The sequence below is a fragment of the Ostrea edulis genome, chromosome 2 (genome assembly GCF_947568905.1).
Source record: "Ostrea edulis chromosome 2, xbOstEdul1.1, whole genome shotgun sequence".
NCBI lineage: Eukaryota > Metazoa > Mollusca > Bivalvia > Ostreida > Ostreidae > Ostrea > Ostrea edulis.
This window is the reverse complement of record NC_079165.1, coordinates 54,864,165-54,874,906: the sequence shown is the minus strand read 5'-3', so window position 1 is coordinate 54,874,906 and position 10,742 is coordinate 54,864,165.

The window sequence follows — 10,742 nt, the reverse complement described above, 5'->3', positions numbered from 1 at the left end:
TTATACATTGAATACCTTTTTAAAAAATGACATTTAACAACGTCTGAAAAATACGTTGAAAAACTTTTCAGCTACGTTTCAATGTCTTTGACATTATTTCAATCTTACACAGGCATTATTTGGTTAAATTCGATATCCATCTCTCGGTCTGGGTTTACTGAACAAAATCATTAGGTTATCAACATGTGAATGCTGGATGAGAACTATATATGTCTATTCTAACTTTTGTAAACTCTGAATCAATTCAATGAATAGGTGACTTACTAGATTATTTATAGCAGATTTTAGTGCGATATATAATGTGGAGAGGGAATTGTGTACCATATTTACAAATCGTGATGTATGTCATGAATAAATTATCACCATTATGAAAGGATTTGCATTAGAATTCATTAATTCATAAGTTGAGCACACAAATTCACAACGAAAACTAATTTCATAATTTACATGTACATGTGCTTTGTGTTTCACGTTTCATTTAATGATTTGATTGCAAACAATATCTCACACACAGATAAAAAATATATATTTGGTGCATGATAAAGTAATTTACATACCAGTAATACGCATATGACAATTCTTTGATAACATGACGACGAACAAAAATAGTTTTGTCTATATAAATTATTTATGGTATTCTTTAGAGAATTTACAGAAGTTATCAATAATAAGATTTGAGAGTGTATAAACCAGCTATTTCAATAAATTTTATCAATTTCCTGAGTTTTAGAGGTATGTTTCTTAGCCATTTAAAAGAGCAAGGATTAGAGAAAAAATGAATAAGGCACATGCATGTACATAATGCAACTCGACGTTGGTGTGTGTGATATTTAATTCTCTACACGAAGTGATATTTAATTCTTTACACGAAGTGATATTTAATTCATAATGGGGGTAGTAAGGTTGGTCTCCATTGTTACATGTACATAATAAGGAATGGTCCGTCATTTCTAAATGAGTATAGATGGTCAAGTAGACTGGAATACTCTACAGTCAGTTTACCTGTACATTCAAGCAGAGACTCAAATTGTCAATGATGAAAGTTTTCCGATTCCTTTGAAGAAAGAACAGTCGCTACTTATGTTAAACATCGGAGGAGTGTTGTATCAGTGTGTAATGGTATAATAAAGAAAAATTAGAACGCCGAATATATATATATATATATATATATATATATATATATATATATATATATATATATATATACAATCCCATTTTGCTATCAAAATATTCATCTCCATCGAAAATAATCTGATTTTAAACTTCAGGTGACTTGAGATTGCTCAGACTTCGATCTTTCGAAGTTTTTGACCTCTCAAAGTGAAATCACTGTCCCCATTTTCTCTCTCTAAGTAACAAAGCAAATTATTTGGGTCCCGTAATACATATTTCTTGGTTTTTCATTCTCAATATCTCGAAGTGGTGATAGCGTATACTCAATCAATCATGTGTACATAATTACAATGTATTTCCGATTGGTCTCGTTAATTACGTATTTACATTGGTGACTCATCGCCAGTGCTTCTTCGATAACTGTTTTAACCACTCATCTGCGTTTTATTTCCGTTATATATAATCCGACTTCCCCTGACAACGAGACAGTAATTTTGGGAAAATAAGTCTCATTGCAAAATGTGAAATATGAGTATATTTAAAATATGAAAAGGTTTGTGATAAGAATATCTCAACAGTGCATTGCCACCAAATAAAACTGCGAAGTGTCTCCAAAGGCCGCTTATCTTCACGTCATACTTGAATAACAAATAAAACTGCCAAGTGTCTCCAAAGGCCGCTTATCTTCATGTCATACTTAAATAACAAATAAAACTGCCAAGTGTCTCCAAAGGCCGCTTATCTTCATGTCATACTTAAATAACAAATAAAACTGCCAAGTGTCTCCAAAGGCCGCTTTTTAACGAAAGCCTATTAGTATCATGTAAAAAATTAAATTCACATTCCATTATCTCGCAATTACGAGAAAAGATATCATACTTACGAGATAATTATCTCGTAATTACGAGAAAATATCTCGTAATTATGAGGAAAATTTTCTCGTAATTACGAGAAAATATTGATATAAAGCCGAGTTGCACAACTTATGGATAATCTTGGAAATGTTTGATACTATTTCCCTCTGTGTCGCTTGGCCAGTAAATCAAAATGATCTTATTGTGTGTGTGACGGTACATATTGTCATCCAGTGTCGCATAAATACCTATACTTTTCGTTCCGGGTTATACATGTAATTGACGTTCCGGTCCGCGTAAGTTTAGTTCCGGTCATAATCACACTTTTAGAAATATGAAATGCACATGTTTATACACATTTCTTGTGGGTTTTATTTCTTTCATCGGGTTATACAATAATCAAAGACTAATATCATTAGAACCGGAATATTTACGGAAGTTTGATCTACAATTCAAAGGATTGTAAACTGGAGGTGTGAAACCTGTATATATGTAGACAGAGTTGTTACACGACTCCTTCTACAATATGTACCGACACAAACCCTCACCATTATTAGATGTACATGTACATGTAGCATCAGGTACTGATCTACATGTAGGAATGAGACTTCTTGAACTAAGTTTGGATTTTTATTTATCTATTTTTTTCTTCTTCAAATCTAGACTATATACACAAATGTATTCAATATTTTTCGTTTTTAATGATCAATGCCATCATATATCTTTATCTTTAATGATCAAATCATTTCGTACTGGTTACTTAAGATATTGAGTACGCGTGAGAGAGAGAGAGAGAGAGAGAGAGAGAGAGAGAGAGAGAGAGAGAGAGAGAGATCTATGGCACTAGTCCTGTACATGCATGTTACTAAGAAAGTAAAAAACCAAAGATGCATACAATTAAAGCGCTAGATAGTGGTTTATTAAAATAATGATATATTTTTTATATTATAGATATTTTGAATTGAAATTTATCAATATATGAAACAAGTCAAACATGTAATCATTTAATGAGATTAACAAAAAGGCGATCACGGACTCCATTGAAAATGGTATTGAAATCGTACAAGAATTCCAAATATTTATTCGCATTAAACAATTCAGCATCTAACCACAGCTAAATATTCTCCACAGAGATTCCTAAAGTTATCTTAACCCCCCCCCCCCCTTTCCTATCTATCGCGGCCGGTGACAATATATTCCAATGGTCTATTGTCTCCGACGACAGTATACATGTACCGTGATACAAAAATATGCCTTGTTCACGACACATGTTATCAACAGACAATATGTAGTATATGTACCAACAGACAATATGTAGTATATATACACCAACAGACAATATGTAGTATATGTACCAACAGACAATATGTAGTATATATACAAACAGACAATATGTAATATATGTACCAACAGACAATATGTAGTATATATACAAACAGACAATATGTAGTATATATACAAACAGACAATATGTAGTATATGTACCAACAGACAATATGTAGTATATATACACCAACAGACAATATGTAGTATATGTACCAACAGACAATATGTAGTATATGTACCAACGGACAATATGTAGTATATGTACCAACAGACAATATGTAGTATATATACCAACAGACAATATGTAGTATATATACAAACAGACAATATGTAGTATATGTACCAACAGACAATATGTAGTATATGTACCAACAGACAATATGTAGTATATGTACCAACAGACAATATGTAGTATATACACCAACAGACAATATGTAGTATATGTACCAACAGACAATATGTAGTATATATACAAACAGACAATATGTAGTATATATACAAACAGACAATATGTAGTATATATACAAACAGACAATATGTAGTATATGTACCAACAGACAATATGTAGTATATATACAAACAGACAATATGTAGTATATATACAAACAGACAATATGTAGTATATGTACCAACAGACAATATGTAGTATATGTACCAACAGACAATATGTAGTATATGTACCAACAGACAATATGTAGTATATATACCAACAGACAATATGTAGTATATACACCAACAGACAATATGTAGTATATGTACCAACAGACAATATGTAGTATATATACAAACAGACAATATGTAGTATATATACAAACAGACAATATGTAGTATATGTACCAACAGACAATATGTAGTATATGTACCAACAGACAATATGTAGTATATATACACCAACAGACAATATGTAGTATATGTACCAACAGACAATATGTAGTATATGTACCAACAGACAATATGTAATATATATACCAACAGACAATATGTAGTATATGTACCAACAGACAATATGTAATATATATACACCAACAGACAATATGTAGTATATATACCAACAGACAATATGTAGTATATATACACCAACAGACAATATGTAGTATATATACAAACAGACAATATGTAGTATATGTACCAACAGACAATATGTAGTATATATACCAACAGACAATATGTAGTATATGTACCAACAGACAATATGTAGTATATGTACAAACAGACAATATGTAGTATATGTACCAACAGACAATATGTAGTATATATACCAACAGACAATATGTAGTATATATACCAACAGACAATATGTAGTATATATACCAACAGACAATATGTAGTATATGTACCAACAGACAATATGTAGTATATACACCAACAGACAATATGTAGTATATATACCAACAGACAATATGTAGTATATGTACCAACAGACAATATGTAGTATATGTACACCAACAGACAATATGTAGTATATACACCAACAGACAATATGTAGTATATATACCAACAGACAATATGTAGTATATATACCAACAGACAATATGTAGTATATGTACCAACAGACAATATGTAGTATATATACCAACAGACAATATGTAGTATATGTACCAACAGACAATATGTAGTATATATACCAACAGACAATATGTAGTATATATACCAACAGACAATATGTAGTATATATACACCAACAGACAATATGTAGTATATACACCAACAGACAATATGTAGTATATATACCAACAGACAATATGTAGTATATACACCAACAGACAATATGTAGTATATATACCAACAGACAATATGTAGTATATATACCAACAGACAATATGTAGTATATGTACCAACAGACAATATGTAGTATATGTACCAACGGACAATATGTAGTATATGTACCAACGGACAATATGTAGTATATGTACCAATGGACAATATGTACCGTGAAGGTACGTGCATATCGTCGCCGAGGATGATATGTGCCAAACGACAATATGTACCATCACAGTGTGCACTCAACGAAAATCTTGAACTTTCAAATTTATACACAGTTACACTAAGCATTATGATAGTTTAACTTTATCATTAGCTTATATCGTCGTAAAACTTGTAAAATTTAATTAATTGATAGTGCAGAAACCTACAATAATAAATCATCGTTTTCTTTCCTTTGTACAATAAATGCATGAATAAACATTCGCTCGGTAAGTTAACTTTCTAAAAATTCTAATGGTCTACTTGACATGCTTTGAATGGAAATTGATTTCTTATATTGAAAACAGCATCCAAAACACACTGACGGAATGAGGAGAGGGGAGCTCATATAAAGAAAGATCTCATGTGACCAATATTCACATATTTTTCTGTTAATTTCGAGATAATTATCTCGTAATTACGTGATCTTTTCTCGTAATTAAGAGATCATTTTTCGTAATTACGAGATAGTGGAAGGTGAATTTATTTTTTTATATGATACTAATTGACTTTCGTAGTTTTTACATGTAGGAATTTATAGGGGGGGGGGGAGTTCAAAAGTAATCCCAAACTACAGAACAAACACTGACAAACAAGATATAACCCACCCCTCCCCTGTATATTGACAAACACTGACAAACAAGATATACCCCCCACCACCACTGTATATTGACAAACACTGGCAAACAAGATATACCCCCTCCCCTGTATATTGACAAACACTGACAAACAAGATATAACCCCCTCCCCCGTATATTGACAAACACTGACAAACAAGATATACTCCCTCCGCCGTATATTGACAAACACTGACAAAATAAGATATAAAAACCTCCCAAGTATATTTATAATGATTGTTTTGAAATATACCATTGCATGTTTGAATTAATTATTTTAATTATATAACCTCGGAGGCCGAGGTAGGACCATATTACATCAATGGAAGAAGAAACAGAGTAAAACATGTTTCCAAACTCTGAGAAACATAATTGTCTTAACGACGACATATCCAAAACACGGTTATGGTGGTTAAACCTTTCTTGCGATGGTTCATGGCTATCAGAATGATGATGATATTCGGGTGGTGTTATTGCACTAGTATTTTATCAACTCAACAGACAAGAAAAATGGGATTGACCTGTTTTGCTGAAAGATCCAAAATCATATGCTAATCATCTGAGGATGAGAAACGTTGGGTATGTTTGGAACTTGTGTCATATAACATAAGCAGAGAGTGGCTTCGTGCTCACCATGCGTTAGCACACACTCAGCTGATGTACTGTGAGTGCTTAATCCATGATTCATTGTTCATTCATTTTATGTTGTGTTTGATTTGGAGTCCGCTCGCCCAATCATAATATTTTTTATGATAACATCATTCATTTATTATACCACACAAGCGTGCCCAAGCACTACATATATCATGGTGGGAAAATGTACATATTCCACTTTTTACAATGTGTTAATGGCTACGTCTGCAATAGTCCTTATTATCATCGCCATAAGGACGACCGGAACAAGTCAAATCTAAAAGGGGCATAATTAGTTGTCATTTTGTCACCAACATTGAATTCAATGAAAATTGCTTTATTTTATATACTTCAGTAATACCACCAATTAATATTCAGTTATTTCAAAAAAACTTTTTAACCTCAAAGCAGGCACATGAATGTGTAATTTTGGTGATAAAATGATTATTGTCTTGCAAGACAATAATTCTTCCTTATATATTTCTTTACACTAAAAGCTGTCATCTAACGTAGTTTTATTAGGTATTTCTTGTTTTTGTACAAAATAAATGTTTTATTAGTCATTAATATATATTCCTGTGCCATTGAGAAATTTTGAGAAAAGAAAGGTTGTCATCACTTTCCAGCTAATGCACCTTTAATATTTCAGCAAAATAGGAGAGTACCTTTACGCAGTGCAGTAGTGTGCATGTTAAAGGACGACTTTCATTTCAAAATCAGTACAAGGAGCCGTTTAATAGTTGTTTTACTATGTATCTTACATACTTTTCATTGTCGATTTGAATTACGGGAAAAAATATGACTAACACAATTCTGTTAGCATCTAAAATTATATTTCTTCGATGAATAAACAATTCAATAAATGAATAAAACACATAAGAAAGTGAGGATTCAGAAAACTATTGTGTGTCGGCCTTGTGTCCAGTGTTTCTTTTCATTGGAATGTTCTGTTTGGTACAAAATCCTCTCTGATGAAGGATGGCATATTTCTCCGATTTCTCGCGTTGCGGGATAACGGCCGGCTCAGGGAACGTGTTTCATGCCACTGTGCCAAATACCATAATACATTGTCTAGAACGGCTTCCATAGCGACTAGCATGAGGAATTATTTTTGCAGAGAGTTAATACGAAAATGAATTGTTCGCCTGATCTGATGTGATTGTTGACAAACAAGTGATAGTCCATTTTGTCAAGGAGAAAGTTTGTTAACTGTAACGACTGTTTAAATTCATTTTGCTGTCGTAATCCGATACAATGTCTGGCTTTGAAATATTTTCCAAGACTCGACTTTTCTTGACTTTTGACTTACTTTTCACAAATGGAAAGGAATGCGGTAGTTCGTGTTGAATACCTCTACTTTCCCTCACTGACACATCTGTTTCCGTTTCGTCGTCTGGAACAGAGCGTTTACATGGACGTTGCCGCTGTCTCAGTAAACGGTTGATAGACGATCCAAAACCAGGACCTGGGAATGAGAATTTTAGCAATTTAAAATGTTTTTTAAAAAATCTGTTGATTCTATTCTATAAGTACCACATTACATCTATAATTCATATTCACAATTTAAAAAAAAACTATTAGTTTTCAAAATGTTATTTAAAGTTGCAAAAAGGTTTTTATTAAAGATATTGTTTCTTCAAAATTACACATGTTGATGAATTGTCATTTGAATTCAACTCTGAAGAGGATCCAGAAAACAATCGAGTAATAATTATAATAATAATACTAATACTGAAACTTCTCAAGTCCACTTACCATGCACGCATTCCAGACACTGGGGCAACAGCAAACAGACGAATAGTACTAGTAGTCGTGTCATTTTGATAAAAGTTTGGAAACACTCGAGTTTCTACCTATTTAAATAGTTTTGATGCATCGCGATTTTTCACCCAAATCCAACAGTAGAGGATCAAATTTTTCGTATTTCATTCATAATAAATGTACTTCATTCATAAATATTGATGTCACAGATAAAAAAAAATGTACACTTAAGTGATTGATATTGTACTAGTTTATTTATTATTAAAAAAGGAAATGTGCGTAAAGTTTCATACAATCGCTGTTTATTTGCTGAAAGCTCATACAGTGACAAAGGGCAACTGACGAAAAAGCGGGCGCGGATGCGTCGGCGGCCTGTGGTTTTAGTCCGAAAGTTTTCCTATATTCTCTTTAAGTTTTGTCAGGAAAACCTCAGAATTTTGAAATTTCGACGCCTTTGCTGGGAGGAATGGAAGGAATGGCGTGATTAATCACCGCATTGCCATGTATTGTTTCTGTCAATCATATTCTTTGTCTTCTGTGTGTAGTTAGACTTGTTCAAATCTCAGTTTGATTAAAACCACCACCGCCCCTTCTCCTTATCCTGACGAGTGACTGCGAAGGAGTGGTGGTAATCAGACTGGCTCAAGTCTCTTAAGTTGTTTTTAAAATATAATGTTTGCCGACTGCTCTCTGTGACTTTAATTGTTCCAAAAATATGTATGAACGAGAGCATAAATAAAATAAAACAAAACTCAACAAGTGTGCTACTTTGATGCTTCTTGAAGGCTAAAGAATATCTAGTACTAAATACAATAGAAAATGTAAATACAAGAAAAGAATATCTAGTACTAAATAGAATAGAAATGTGTTTCCGGTTTTTTAAAGTATAAGATGACATACCTTGAACCTCTTCACACCGATGTAAAACTTTGATTCCCCATTGGGTCCCCATCCTGCCACGTACCCCGCCGGTCTTAAGAAAAAAATTTATATAAATTTTCCTGATATATTATCATGTATATGATCTCCTATTGTGGCCCCAGCCTGGGCCACAGTGATTTGAATAATCTACAATCTACGCTACCTAAAAATGGATGCATATTGATATGACGGCTGATCTTGAGAGGATTTTATATATTTTCCTCAATAAAATTCCAGATAAAACTTTGTTCCCTTATTGCGGCCCCATCCTACCTTCCTTGGACATGATGTGATCAAACTTCAATCTGTACTACCTCATATTTGTACCTTATATTAAAATGACTAATCATGACCCTGCGATGGTTTTTCCTATACATCTCCCTGGAAAACCTTCATCCCCAATTGTGGCACCATTCTACCCTCGGGATGATTGATTTTAGCAACTTTGAATCTGCACTACCTGAGGATTCTTGCTTATGAACATGACTAGTCATGGCCTAGCTGTTCATAAGAAGAAATGTTTTATCTAAAGGTTCGTTAACATATATTTCCATGTACAACTTTGATCCCTTATTGTGGTCCCACCCCGGGGACCACTTATTGAGCAAACTCGAATCGGGTTCTTGAGAAGGAGATTTATATAAAAAAAAAAAAAAATTAAAAAAAATAAATTCCAATATGCCCATAAAAAAACGTTGATCCCCTTCTGGGGTCCCATCTCATCCCCGGTGGACATGAACAATTTTCAATCTCTATTCATTAAGGAAGTTTGAAATCCCAGTTTTGTCTTTTCCAGTCTAGTGGTTCTTAGAAATTTTGATTGTAAGATTTTAAAATGATGCCACCATATTTTCACTATTTCTTAATTATTTTCCCTTTGAAAAGGTTGTGACCCTTCATTTGTATCCCTTTCACCCAAGGATGCTTAATGGCAAGTTTGATTAAAATTGGCAAGGGTGTGGTCTTGAAGAAGAAGTCGAAAATGTGTTAAATTTACAGACAGGCAGACGGACGTCGGACAAGTGGTGATCAGAAAAGCTCATTTGAAATTGCAGCTCAGGCGATTTACAAAACAATTTATCGTCAGAAAAGACTGAAACATTTTCGGAGGGGTGGGGTGGGTGGAATGGGGTGCACATTTAAGAAATTAATTGCATTTTCGAAAATAACGCGTCGTAAAGCATCGCAGTTCATATGTTTACATTCTACTTTCATTTCTGTCGAAATTCGCAGCCATTGAAATAGACGTACTACATCTATCAAGATTCACACGTACATTGTCATTGAAATAGACGTACTACATCTATCAAGATTCACACGTACATTGTCATTGAAATAGACGTACTACATCTATCAAGATTCACACGTACATTGTTCTTAATTGCAACGCATTCCTGAAAAAAATGTTTATCATTACAATTAAAGGCAAAAATATTCGAAATGTAGAATTTTATACATCATGGACATTAGCTAATCGATAAGAACCTGTCACCTTGGATAAGAATATAAATTTTAGAGAGATAAATGCTAACTAATCATTTAACTACCTGCCGTG